This window comes from Pelophylax lessonae (assembly GCF_965119305.1).
Source record: "Pelophylax lessonae genome assembly, chromosome: 11".
Lineage (NCBI taxonomy): Eukaryota > Metazoa > Chordata > Amphibia > Anura > Ranidae > Pelophylax > Pelophylax lessonae.
Window position 1 is genome coordinate 87,977,133 of NC_138778.1, and position 14,081 is coordinate 87,991,213.

Below are 14,081 nucleotides of genomic sequence, written 5' to 3' on the forward strand. Positions count from 1 at the left end.
GTTCCCTGAATAGATCTTTTCCTTTACCTTTTCCTAAGATTAGTCTCTATTCCCCACAGGAATCGGATCTGGTTGACCAGACAGACCAAGAAGCCTCTAGCCGGGTGACTTCGGTCCCTGAGGTTCAACCAGAAAAGATCACCGTTCCTGATAGGAATCAGGTATCTGATAAATGTGTGGGAACAGAAAACGACCAGACTTTCTCGGATGGTCGGGGCCAGATAGCTCTAGGGACGCCTGGTTCAGATCCAGTCAGCGCCAGTGGTCCTAGAAATTCTAGGCTGTCCTCGTCAAGCCGGCCTGGCCGACCTGGACATGCTAGTCGCAGACGTTCCGTGGGAACTTCGTCTCAGGGAGTGTCTGTGCTCTCAAGGACCAATCTACCATCGTGCTTTACAGTCGCTGGTTTTAATGGCCTGGCCATTGAGACCCAAGTACTGAAGGACAGAGGGTTGTCAGCTTCAGTCATTCCTACCCTTATTAAAGCAAGGAAAGCGACTTCCAGCAAGGTCTATTATCACACATGGAAGACTTATATTGCGTGGTGCGAATCTTTAGGATTTCCTCCACGTACCTATTCGGTGACTGGAATATTGGCCTTTTTGCAAAAAGGGGTTGAGCAGAAACTAGCCTTGAGCACCATCAAGGGTCAAGTTTCAGCATTAGCAATCTTCTTTCAGAAACCTTTAGCTACCAAGTCCTTGGTGCGGAATTTCATCCAGGGGGTGCGGCACCTGGCTCCACCAGTCCGCGCGCCCTTACCGCCCTGGGATCTTAATTTAGTTTTGTCGGTTCTACAGAAACCTCCCTTTGAAAACATCAGGGAGATTCCCTTGCTTACTTTATCCCAGAAGGTGGCCTTCTTGGTGGCTATCACTTCTGCTCGCAGGGTGTCAGAACTGGCTGCATTATCATGCCAGTCCCCATACCTAGTGATTCATAGGGATAAGGTAGTACTTCACCCTAAGCCATCCTTTCTTCCTAAGGTGGTTTCAGATTTTCATCTGAATGAAGATATTGTACTACCTTCCTTGTGTCCTCAGCCCAATCATCATCGGGAACATGCGTTGCATTCCTTGGATGTGGTTCGGGCAATCAGGGTATACCTGAAATCTACGGAATCATTCCGTAAGACGGATTCACTTTTTGTGATCACGGATGGCCCCAGAAAGGGGTTGCCTGCATCTGCCGCGACTATTGCCAAATGGATTAGACAGACGGTAGTACAGGCTTATTCTATTAAGGGTCAGAGTCCTCCGTTCCCTGTTAGGGCGCACTCCACTCGAGCGCTCAGTACTTCCTGGGCCTTTCGCCATCAGGCGTCAGTGGTCCAGGTATGTAAGGCGGCCACCTGGTCGTCGGTACATACCTTTACAAAATTTTATAAAATTGATGTGATGGCATCGGCGGATGCCTCTTTTGGCCGCAAAGTGCTGCAGGCCGCAATTTGAGGAGACCGGTGGTCTACCTCGAGGGTTTTTTTCTGTTGAAAAATTTTTTTGTTGAGTCTCATCATTAAGGATGAGCATTGTAAACTTCTAGTTGGCACCGGTTGGGCCTTCTAGATTTGGATTTGATTTCCATTTTCCCACCCCTCATTTGTGATACTGCTCTGGGACTTCCCGAAGGTGTTGTATCACCGAGGACTACGTCTGTCAATGAGCGATAGAGAAAAATGGATTTTTGTAAAATCTTACCGTAAAATCCTTTTCTCTTAGCTCATTGACAGACGTAGTACCTGCCCCTCTGTTTTTTGAGTTGGGTTGGGTTAAATTCTCTAAACACTGCTTTTGTGACATAACTGATTTGCTGTGGCAGAGAGAGAAAGGATATACCCTTGGGGACTGCCCCTAGGGTGTGGCCAGAGCATTTTATTTCCTGTCTAGTCCTACTCCTGTGGAGGCAACATAACCCGAAGGTGCTGTATCACAGAGGACTACGTCTGTCAATGAGCTAAGAGAAAAGGATTTTACGGTAAGATTTTACAAAAATCCATTTTTTTCTGCTTTAAAGTACAATTTGTGTCTCCTGAGAATTGCAAGGACTGTCTTTACATGAACCCGGTGTAGCTCAATGGTGGCAGAAAAAATAAGAATGTCGTCCAGGTAAACAACTAGGAAATTGTCCAGATATTCTCGAAAAATTTCGTTTACCAGGTGCTGAAATGTGGCCGGGGCGTTACACAACCCAAAGGGCATTACCAAATATTCATAATGTCCAAACCTGGACCTGAAGGCAGTCTTCCATTCGTCTCCAGGCCTGATTCGGATGAGGTTATAGGCACCTCGCAGATCCAACTTAGAGAAAATTTGTGCAGACCGGAAACGCTGAAACAACTCTGGGATAAGTGGAAGAGGATAGCGATTTTTTTATCGTTATTTTGTTCAGTTCTCTATAGTCTATGCATGGTCTTAGGGAACCATCTTTCTTTTCCACAAAGAAGATGCCGGCTCCGGCCGGTGAAGATGAAGGACGAATGAAACCCTTATCCAAGTTCTCATCAATATACGTCTTAAGAGCCGCTAGTTCAGTCTCTGATAGTGGAAAGATGCGGCCAAAGGGTATTTCGGAACCAGGTAGCAAATCAATGGGGCAGTCGTAAGACCGATGAGGTGGTAGGCAATCAGCTTCTTGTTTATCGAAGACATCTCTAAATTCAAGATATACCGGAGGGACGTGCTGGAGATTGTCAGGTGTAGGTGCTACGGTTAAACAGGCGGCTGGAGCTGGAGGAAGGCAATGCTGGGAATAGTAGGGAGAGGAGAAGGAGACTTTCTTCTTGTTCCAATTGATGTCAGGTTCATGTGCCTGTAGCCAGGGGAGCCCCAAAATGATGGGGAACATGGGTGATGTCAAAGCTTAGAAGCTCCTGGTGGCCGGAGTCCGTGGTGACAAGGATGGGCCTTGTCTGTTGTGTGACAAATCCAGAGCGAGGGAGAGACCCATCAGCCAGGTAGACTTGGAGGCCTTGTTCTTTGGTTTGCAGTGGAATGTGTAGTTTTTGGGCCAGTGAAGTGTCTAGAAAACAACTAAAGGCTCCGGAATCAATAATTGCTGGTAGATGAACTTCCTTTTCCATTAGCTGTAAGGAGACAGAGAGGGTGACATAAGTCTGGGATAAACCATGGTTTTGAAAGTTCATGAAAAACTGCGAGCGTGACTTACTGGGTCTCACGGGGCAGGTACGCAGAAAATGTCCAGTTCCCCCACAGTACAGACAGAGATTGGCCTGTTGCCGTTGTTGCTTCTCTTCAGGGGTAAGAGGAGCACGGACCAATCCAAGCTGCATGGGCTCAGCCTCTGGAGCAGAGGTGACAGGAGTCACTGGAAAGGATGGGTGAACGGGAGAAGGCTTAGGGAGCATCCAACTAGGTCGGGGACCCTGGGAGCGCTCAGAGCGCCGCTCGCGCATGCGCCTGTCTAGCTTGGTAGCGGATTGGATTAAATCCTCCAAAGTGGCAGGGGTTTCAATCCTGGCCAACTCATCTTTCAAAGCTTCTGACAGCCCCTGGCGGTACTGGTATTTAAGAGCGGGTTCGTTCCACCCTGTGTCAGCTGACCATTTTCGAAATTCAGCAGTGTAGTCCTCCACTGGTCTCTTTCCTTGAGACAGGGAGTGTAGCACAGCTTCTGCAGTAGCGGTGTGTTGAGGGTCGTCATATAGTTGAGACATACTTTCAAAGAAAAGGTCCAAAGAATTCAGAAGAGAGCTCCTCTGTTCCATCAGGCTGTGGGCCCAGGCCTGCGGCTCGTCGGTCAACAGGGAGATGACAAATCCCACCTTAACTACTTCGGACGAAAAAGTCCTGGGCTGAAGGGCTAAGTACAAGGAGCAGGCATTTTTGAAGGCCCGGAACTTTTTGCGATCGCCTGAAAAACGCTCCAGTGTGGCAACCCTGGGCTCAGGGGTAGCCATGATCACTGTGGGGCTTGATGCAGCTTGAGAAGAGGAGGCTCCGCTGGTGGGCGCAGGGGCTGCGGCTGTTGATGCAGGTGACCCTGAAAGTTGCTGGAGACGACCATCAATCTGGGCATAGCCTTCCTGCAGTTTCTGGACTGCATCAGTGAGGGTTGTGACCTGCTGGCACAGGATCTCAAGAGGAGAACGCGCTCTGTCGGCCTCTGACATGGCTGGTTTGTACTATCAGAATAGAGGTACTCACCGAGGCCGAGATGCCGAGAGCTGTTCGCTGTTGCGACTAAGCGCACTCCGCCCCTCTGGAGGTGATACAGAGGGTGGATGGCACAAAGAGGCACAAGCTACCAGCAGGCAGGAGATGTGTGGAGGTCCTGTAGAACTGAAGCAGAGACTGATCAGGATCCAGCAGAAGAAGTCCGGAGCAGGCTGAGGGTCAAACACAGGTAAGCAGACAATCCAGGTCACAGGCTGAGGGTCAAGGCACTGGAGAAAGGAGACAAGACTAGGTCACAAGCAGAAGGTCAAGGCACAGGAGACTGAAGGTAAATCCGGGTCGCAGGCAGAGGGTCAAACACAGGTAAGCAAAAGCAAAGTCCGTAAAACAAGCCAAGGTCGGGTCCAGGAGAAGAGCAGAGTAGGTCAGGGTCAATCCGGGTCACAGCACGTAAATGATCACACAGGAAACAGGAACTCAGGTACAGGAAGCTGAAAGACAAACCAGCAATTCCTCTGGGCACTTGCTCAGCTTTTATAGGCAGCCAGGAAGTCATGTGGAAGTCATGTGGTGCTTGCCATGTGATGACCAGTCTGCAGCTGAAGGTTTCTCTGACACAAACATAACGTTTTGCATTGTTGCCAAAAAGTTTGATTTTGGTTTCATCTGACCAGAGCACCTTCTTCCACATGTTTGGTGTGTCTCCCAGGTGGCTTGTGGCAAACTTAAACGACACTTTTTATGGATATCTTTAAGAAATGGCTTTCTTCTTGCCATAAAGGCCAGATTTGTGCAGTATACGACTGATTGTTGTCCTATGGACAGAGTCTCCCACCTCAGCTGTAGATCTCTGCAGTTCATCCAGAGTGATCATGGGCCTCTTGGCTGCATCTCTGATCAGTCTTCTCCTTGTATGAGCTGAAAGTTTAGAGGGACGGCCAGGTCTTCGTAGATTTACAGTGGTCTGATACTCCTTCCATTTCAATATTATCGCTTGCACAGTGCTCCTTGGGATGTTTAAAGCGTGGGAAATCTTTTTGTTTCCAAATCCAGCTTTAAACTTCTCCACAACAGTATCTCGGACCTGCCTGGTGTGTTCCTTGTTCTTCATGATGCTCTCTGCGCTTGAAACGGACCTCTGAGACTATCACAGTGCAGGTGCATTTATACAGAGACTTGATTACACACAGGTGGATTCTATATATCATCATTAGTCATTTAGGTCAACATTGGATCATTCAGAGATCCTCACTGAACTTCTGGAGAGAGTATGCTGCACTGAAAGTAAAGGGGCTGAATAATTTTGCACGCCCAATTTTTCAGTTTTTTATTTGTGAAATATCCAATAAATTTCGTTCCACTTAATGATTGTGTCCCACTTGTTGTTGATTCTTCACAAAAAATTATAGTTTTATATCTTTATGTTTGAAGCCAAAAAGGTGGCAAAAGGTCGCAAAGTTCAAGGGGGCCGAATACTTTCGCAAGGCACTGTAGTTATAACTATGCATGAATTTATCATATAAGGATTAATCACCTGGAAATCTCCAAATAAACTCAATATACAATGCATCTGGAAAGTATTCACAGTGCTTCACTTTTTCCACATTTTGTTATGTTACAGCCTTATTCCAAAATAGCTTAAATTCATTATTTTCCTCAAAATTCTACAAACAATACCCCATAATCACAACGTGAAAGAGGTATGTCTGAAATCTTTGCAAATTTATTAAAACTATAAAAAATGAAAAAATCCACACGTACATAAGTATTCACAGCCTTTGCCATGACACTCAAAATTTAGCTCAGGTACATCCTGTTTCCACTGATCATCCTTGAGATGTTTTTGCCTGTGGTAAATTCAGTTGTGTGGATATGATTTGGAAAAGCACACACTTGTCTATATAAGGTCCCACAGATAACAGGGCATGTCAGAGCACAAACAAAGCCATGAAGTCCAAGGAATTGTCTGTAGACCTCTGAGACAGTATGGTATTGAGGTACAGATCTGGGGAAGGGTAAAGAAAAATTTCTGCAACATTGAAGATCCCAATGAGCACAGTGGCCTCCATCATCCGTAAATGGTAGATGTTTAGAACCGCCAGGATTCTTCCTATAGAGGGCCGCCCTGCCAAACTGAGCGACCAGGGGAGAAGGACCTTAGTCAGGGAGGTCCTCAAGAACCCAATGCTCACTGTGACAGAGCTCCAGTGTTTCTGTGTAGAGAGGAAAACCTTCCAAAAGAACAACCAGGCCTGAATGGTAGAGTGGCCAGACGGAAACCACTCCTCAGTAAAAGGCACATGACAGCCCACCTGGAGTTTGCCAAAAGACACCTGAAGGACTTTCAGACCATGAGAAACAAAATTCTCTGGTCTGATGAAATAAAGATTGAACTTTTTGACCTGACTGGCAAGCGCCATGTCTGGAGGAAACCAGGCACTGCTTATCACTTGGCCAATACCATCCTTACAGTGAAGCATCCTGGTGGCAGCATAATGCTGTGGGGATGTTTTTCAGTGGCAGTAACTGGGAGACTAGTCAGGATCGAAGGAAAGATGAATGCAGCAATGTACAGAGACATCTTTGATTAAAACCTGCTCCAGAGCACTCTGGCCCTCAGACTGGGACGAAGGTTCATCTTCCAACAAGGCAACAGGGCTAAGCACACAGCCAAGATAAGAAAGGAGTTGCTACGGGACAACTCTGTGAATGTCCTTGAGTGGCCCAGCCAGAGCCCAGACTTGAACTTGATTGAACCTCTCTGGAGAGATCTAAAAGTGGCTGTGTGCCGATGCTCCCTATCCAACCTGATGAAGCTTGAGAAGTCCTGCAAAGAAACTGCCTAAAAATAGGTGTTCCAAGCTAATAGCATCATACTCAAAAAGACTTGAGGCTGTAATTGGTGCCAAAGGTGATTAAAAAAAAGTATTGAGCAAAGGCTGTGAATACTTTTTTTCCTTTTTTATTTTTAATAAATTTGCAAAGATTTCAAATAAACCTCTTTCACATTGTCATTATGGGTTATTGTTTGTATAATCTTGAGGAAAATAATGAATTTAATCCATTTTGGAGAAAGGCTGTAACATAACAAAATGTGGAAAAAGTGAAGCCCTGTGAAAACTTTCCGGATGCACTGTAGTAAATTCTTATCTGAGGATGCCACCTGGTAATCAAGGGAGGTAATACAAAAGTAAACACATAATTAGTTATTAAACAAATTCATAAATAAGGAGAAGGTTCCACCTTCTGGGTCAGGTTTAGTCAAATTTTATGAGCATATTGTTTTGCCACTCAATAAGTTGGCAAGAGGGCACATTCATAGGGAGAGGACAGAGCGGCTGAACACACCATCTGAGACATTCCATCTTCTCACACTTCAGTAACACCAGGACACGGATTCAACTGAGCTAGAAACCATTTGGGGAAGGCAAACTACAACCAGTAATCGGCAGCCAATTTAGATCTAGTCTACCAAATAGTTATTTAAGGGTAACCATTTTCCAAATTTCTTATTGATTTTTTTTATGTATGCAAGTATTTCATGATAGTTGATTTGCTAACCTATTAGGTCTCCTCCTAATCTCACAATATGGTCATTTTAGGTTGCCTGATTGGCAAAACTGTAGATGAACTTCACCCGGTAATTTGACTGCAGCGGGTTCATGGGTCAAGTTAGTCCAACGCAGATTATTATCTGCCTTATTTTATCCAATTAGTTAGGAGATCTAAAGGAGGGGAAATCATTATTGTATCAGCGGTGTCTGTGTCCACCTATCAATCGGGGGCGGATCCAGGGGGAGGGCAACAGGGAAATTGCTCCCCCCGAGAAAATATTACTCACTCTTCCTTCTGCTCTGGGATGACGGGTCGGCAAGCTCAGGTTGCGGGTTCCCAACCTGCCATCCCCGAGCATCACTGTAAATAACGGAGCCGGCACTAGAGGAAGCAGAGCCGATGCTTCCTGTATAGCGCCGGCTCCGGTCACAGAAGGAGTGATATCAAATGCACTCCGCCTGTGACCATACAGGAATCATTGGCTCTGCTCTCTACTGCAGCCGCATGCTTCCTCCCGCGCTGGCTCCTGTCACACTAAAGCTCAGGAATGATGGGTCAGGAACCAACCAACAGTACCCGCCAGCAATACCAGCCAGCAATACCCACCAATGATACCTGCCAGCAGTACCCACCAGCACCAGCCAGCAGTACCCGCCAGCAGTATCAGCCAGAAGTACCCACCAGCAGTACCAGCCAGCAGTAACCACCAGTACTAGTCAGCAGTACTCACCAGCAGTACCAGCCAGCAGAACCCACCAGCAGTCAACACCAGCAGTACCAGCCACCAGTACCCACCAGCAGTACCAGCCAGCAGAACTTACCATCAGTACCAGCCAGCAGAACTTACCATCAGTACCAGCCAGCAGTACCCACCAGCACCAGCCAGCAGTACCAGCCAGCAGAACCCACTAGCAGTACCAAAAGTAAAAAAAATAGAGCTTACTCTTTCTTAAAGGACCGACATTTGGAATAGTGGGAACATGTAGGATAGCTTGGACAAGGCAGCCTGTTCCCTACATTCCCTATGTTCACATATGGGCTATCTATGGTCCGTTGACCAAATTACTAAGTCAATACAAAAAGAAAAGAGAAAAAAAAAAGAATCTTCCTCAAAGAGTTCAACTATGGACACTGAAAAATAGATGAATTATACTTTAGTGAAAAAAGGACATAACCTACATGAAGTAGACTCCCAATATAGACCACAACCTTATATTAAAAAACATAGTTAAAAACAAGGGACTGCTGCAGCAACCAAGCATATAAGGGTATTGTGCACAACATTATATTATCTTCATTGGGGAAAACATACAATCCCTAGTATGTATTGCACTTCATAAATCACTTGGTTTTGGAACAAACAGGATCATTATTGTAACCAATGTTAGTCCAGAATCGAAGAACACAGTTCAAATAAACTATATGTGGGGATTCTCGCTTGGACTGACCAATGGTGGCATCCTAAGACGGGCAGTCCAAGGATGTAGATAAATAGGCAGTCCGATAAATAGGAGGCTGTGTTAAACAAAGTTGTAGATAGCACAGAGTTTCTGTATACTTGAAAGAGAGTGTAAGATTCTGGTACCTTCAGTACCCTTCCAGCCCAATTCTTCCGCATATAGCTACCTGTCCCTTTAAATCTCGTGACGTCATCACTAGGCGCCGCTCTGAGCGGCTATTTCAATCACCGGTTTTCACTCACAAGATGTTCGTACAAACCGCTTGTTACACAGCCTTGTCTGACGCTGCCGAAGCCTCCTGCTATTTCCTGTATCTCGCTACGGATCCTGTATCTCGCTACCGATCCTTCTCCTCATTACCGGACCCCTCATCTCTCTAAAACCAACTAGTGATAAGTACCCCGCAGGGGATTCCTTCCTATCAACTTGCACTATCTACTCTTGTATACTAGTATATCAGTATACTCTTATATACTCTACTCTTGTATACTTGTATACCAACATTACTATTGAGTGCCTATCATTGCTATCACTACTCACGCCTGTCCTTTCAGCACATCACCTCTATACTATCGTATACAACCTATCACTCCAGGAACATCTTAACTGAGTGCCTGTATATTTGCATGCTGAGGCAGGCTGGGCCACAATGATGAGTCTGGAGAGTTGGATATGGTGATTCAACACATCTCTGCACGACTACTGAGTGGAAATTCTGCAGCTGCATATCCATTTCACTAAAGAAACGCCGGAGCGTTACAGAGAGATACGATACCTCCAAGAAAGTTAGGGCTATCCCATCTGGTACCGCACTCTTAGGGATCCGAGTGTCCAGTCTGCAGTGTATCAGTGAAAATTGCCCGGCCAGAAACTTCCTCGCTGCCTCCTAAGCTCCACTGAGCGTGTAGGGGAGGGGGCGGGTTTGCGGCAAGTCGTCACTCCAGCGTGACTCTGTACTTGCGGTCTCCACAGCCGTTTGGGCGTATTCCACCAATGTCCCGGGTTGGTGCCGTCGGAATGACGTGATGCTGACGCGTTTCACCAGCCAATGAGCGCTGGTTTCATCAGAGCTAGGGGAGTGCTCTGTCCTGTCTCTCTTTAAAGGCCCCTTATTAGCAACACCTTTGAGAATTTTGAAACCGTTAATCTAGCAATGCCTTTCCATGACCACAAGGTGCCCCCAGAGAGTCGAGACAGATCACTACTCAGCATACCAATCAATGCACCCGGAGGGAACAATACTATGTATGTTAACCTCCACTTAAAATTAAAAATAATAAATACAGGATATACGTGAATCTGCGACCACATCCCAAATCTAGTCTCAAAAAAAGACTTCAAAGAAATACCCCTCCATTACACCGGGAATTTGATCACTGGGATATTAAACAACACCAAAATATAGAAAATACTGAAGATAATACAGAAATGGAAAAAAATTAATGAAATAAATGAAAAAAAAAATAAAAAATGAAAAAAATAGAAAGATGGATGAAAAACCAAGAAAACACAATAAAAATCCAAAAGATTAATGAAGACCTTGGTAATTAGATCAATAAAGGCACTCACTGTGGAGCAAGACATGAATCCCATTTTTAATTGATTCATTGCTCCCAATTAGTCAGCCTGTCTGTGTATAAGGATATATATCATAATACAAAAACTTGATGATCGCAAAGGATGAAACTCACCCAGTGGGTTTTACAGAATACTAGTTCATTACAGTCTATATTAACCACTGCAATAAGCAGTGGAGGGATAGATCTGCATATAATCCATCGCATGTAGTGACATCATTCCCCCTAGGTATCTTTACTGTTCAAGGAACGGTTGCAAGCTGAACTCAGTATTCAGGCCTCTTGGAGCAAGGGAACACATTTTATAGATCCAAAGTTTTTCTTTTTGTAGAAGAATTGTATCAAAGTCCCCTCTACGCAGGGGAAGTTTGAGTGCAAAAATGCCCCTCACCTTTAAGCCCTTAGGATCCGCATTGTGGTGCTCAAGAAAATGTAAGGGTACAGTTTTTTTATCATCCTTTTTTCTTGATACTTGTTATGTGTTCACTTATTCTAACCTTCAGTTGGCGTTTTGTCTTACCAATGTAGGTTTTACCGCATGGGCATATAAGTTGATAAATTACTCTCGTAGAGAGACAGTTTAATAAAACTGTCGATTTGAAAAGATTTCGTGCCATCGCAGCTAACAAAAGAATCCGATTTGCAAACATACCTGCAGATTGAGCATCTACCACAAGCGAACATGCCCTTTAGGGGAGGTAACGAGGTTAGCCAGTCTCTTCCATCCTGTGTTCTTTGAAATTCAGAATGGATCAGAGTGTCTTTTAGATTTGTGGCCCTTCTTGCTGTAATTAAGGGTCTTGGTCCCACAATTTTTTCAATCATTGGAGACACTTAAAGTGTCTCTCAAGGATATCTTTGACTTGACCCCACTGGGCCCCAAATTTCGTAATTATACGTGGATGTGTAGTTGTTATTTCATAGGGACTGGAAGATGTTGGTTTGTCATTTTTATCTACCAAGAGGCTCGGTCTGTCTCTCATGGCAACTTTTTTGCAAGCTTTTATGATGACACTATTTGAGTAGCCCCTTTCCCTAAATCTCCGGTGTAGGTCCCTGTCCTCAGTTTGGTAATCTGTTGGATTTGTACAATTTCTTTTTATACGCAAAAACTGGCCTACCGGTATCCCCTTCACCAGAGATCTAGGGTGGTGGCTATCAGCCGCTAGCAACGTGTTTGCTGCTGTTTTTTCCCCGAAACGTTTTGGTACTCAATCTATGGTTGTCCTGAACAATTAGCAGGTCAAGGAAGGGGAGACTGTCTTTGTAAATGTTAGCCTAATATTTCTTTCATTTGTATTGAGTTCATTTATTAAGGTTTCTAATTGAGATGGAGTCCCCGCCCAGAGGAGCAGGACATCATCAATGTACCTCAGCCACATGTGACAGTGGCTGAGGTACATCGGGGATGGATAGACCACCTGCTCCTCCCAAAGTCCCAAATGGAGACATGCATATGCGGGGGCCCATGGTGCCCCCATACAGGTACCCCTGACTTGTTGAAAGAAAATATTTAGAAATTGAAAAAAGTTGTTATTAAGCATAAAGTCTATTAACTCAACTACAAATTAATTGTGTGCTCCCAGCCTACGGTATTCATGTTCCAAAAAATGTGATACCGCCCTCTGGCCCCATTCATGTAGGATAGATGTGTATAACGTTTCCACATCAACACCTACTAATAGCCAACCGTCTCCTGTTTTTATATTGGCAATTTTTTGCAATACGTCTCTGGTATCTTTAACAAAGAAGGGCAACTTACATACCATTTCCTTAATCAGTGAATCTACATACCTGCCAACCTTCTCCAAGGGACCTTTTATGGCCGAAACAATCAGTCTCCCTGGGGGGGGATTTTTTAAAGATTTATGTAATTTAGGTATCGTATAGAAGGTTGGCAGGTTGTATATATCCACCTTCAGGTAATCTGCCTCTTTTTTAGAAAGTAGTTCAGCTTCCCTTGCCAGACCAATTTTTTTAATTCAGAGCAGCGACAAGGGAGGGAAAGGGATTAGATGATAATTTTTTATATGTGGAAGTGTCATTAAGTTGTCTGAGGGTCTCTTTCTCATAGAGATCCTCATTCATCAATACCACATTCCCTCCCTTGTTGCTGCCCCTAATGACCAAGCCTGGTGCTTCCTCCAATTCCTTAAGAGCCTTACGCTCGTCCCTGGATAGATTATCACTGCCTCTGTTCTCCCATTTAACCTTTTTGAGGTCCTCCTGAACCAAGTCTAGGAAGGTTTTAAGACTCCTATGTTTGGACAGTGGGGGCATTTTTAAAGATTTTATTTTTAGGTTGGCATCTCTTCGGATGGAATTCTCCAGGTCACTTTCGTCTCCAGAAGGGTCATTTTCATCTAAAAGGGACACCAGTGTTTCTAAAGTTTCCTTGTCCATTTCGGAGGTAGTCAATTCCTGAGGATTGACATCTATTGCGACTCAGAGTTCTATTGTCTCTATATGGGCGCCTAGATCTACTTCTAGTTCTTATTTTAGTGGGGTCAAAAAAGTCTTCCCTCTCACTATCCAAGATGTTATGTCTAAATGTATTTTGCTTAGTGGTTTTCAGTGTCTTTTGAATTCTCTCCACTTCCTTTTTCAAGTTTTCATTCAGTCTTGCAAATTCCTGGTCATCCCTAAAGGGTTCCAAAGCCTGGGTACTCACATCAAGTTCAGCTTGTATATCTTTAAGCTGTAATTGCTCCTCTTCAATAATCAAGTTCATTAAGTGTATACCCCTTGCAATGCACTCTTTTTTCCACACCTCCAGAAATCTGGGGGTATGTAGATGCTGAGCTGGAACTACCCTTTCTCTCAAACCCCTGGGGTTGACTTTCTAGGCCACATGTGATTGAAGTGAGCCAGCAGTACCCACCAGCAGTATCAGCCATTAGAACCCACCAGCAGCACCAGCTAGCAGTACCCGGCAGCAGTACCGGCCAGCAGTACCGGCCAGCAGTAACCACCAGCACCAGCTAGCAGTACCAGCCAGCAGAACCAACCAGCAGTTCCAGCCGGCAGTAGCCACCAGCAGTACCCACCAGCAGTACCAGCTAGCAGGAAAGCCAGCAGCAGCCACCATACATACCCACCTGGGGGACAGCAGCAGCCAGCTATATCTGCAGTAATCCTGAGGATTAACTGAAGGTTGGTGCAGGTAAACGACAGTGTATCCATGTGAAAGCAGCCTTAGGCCCCTTTCACACAATCGGTCTAATTGGGTCCGCCTGTCTGTTTTTCGGGTGGACCCAAATGGACCCTCCATTCATCTCTATAGAGCGGCAGATGTAAACAGACTTGTGTCCTTTTATACCCGCCTATCTCCAATCTGATCCACTTAAAAAAACAGA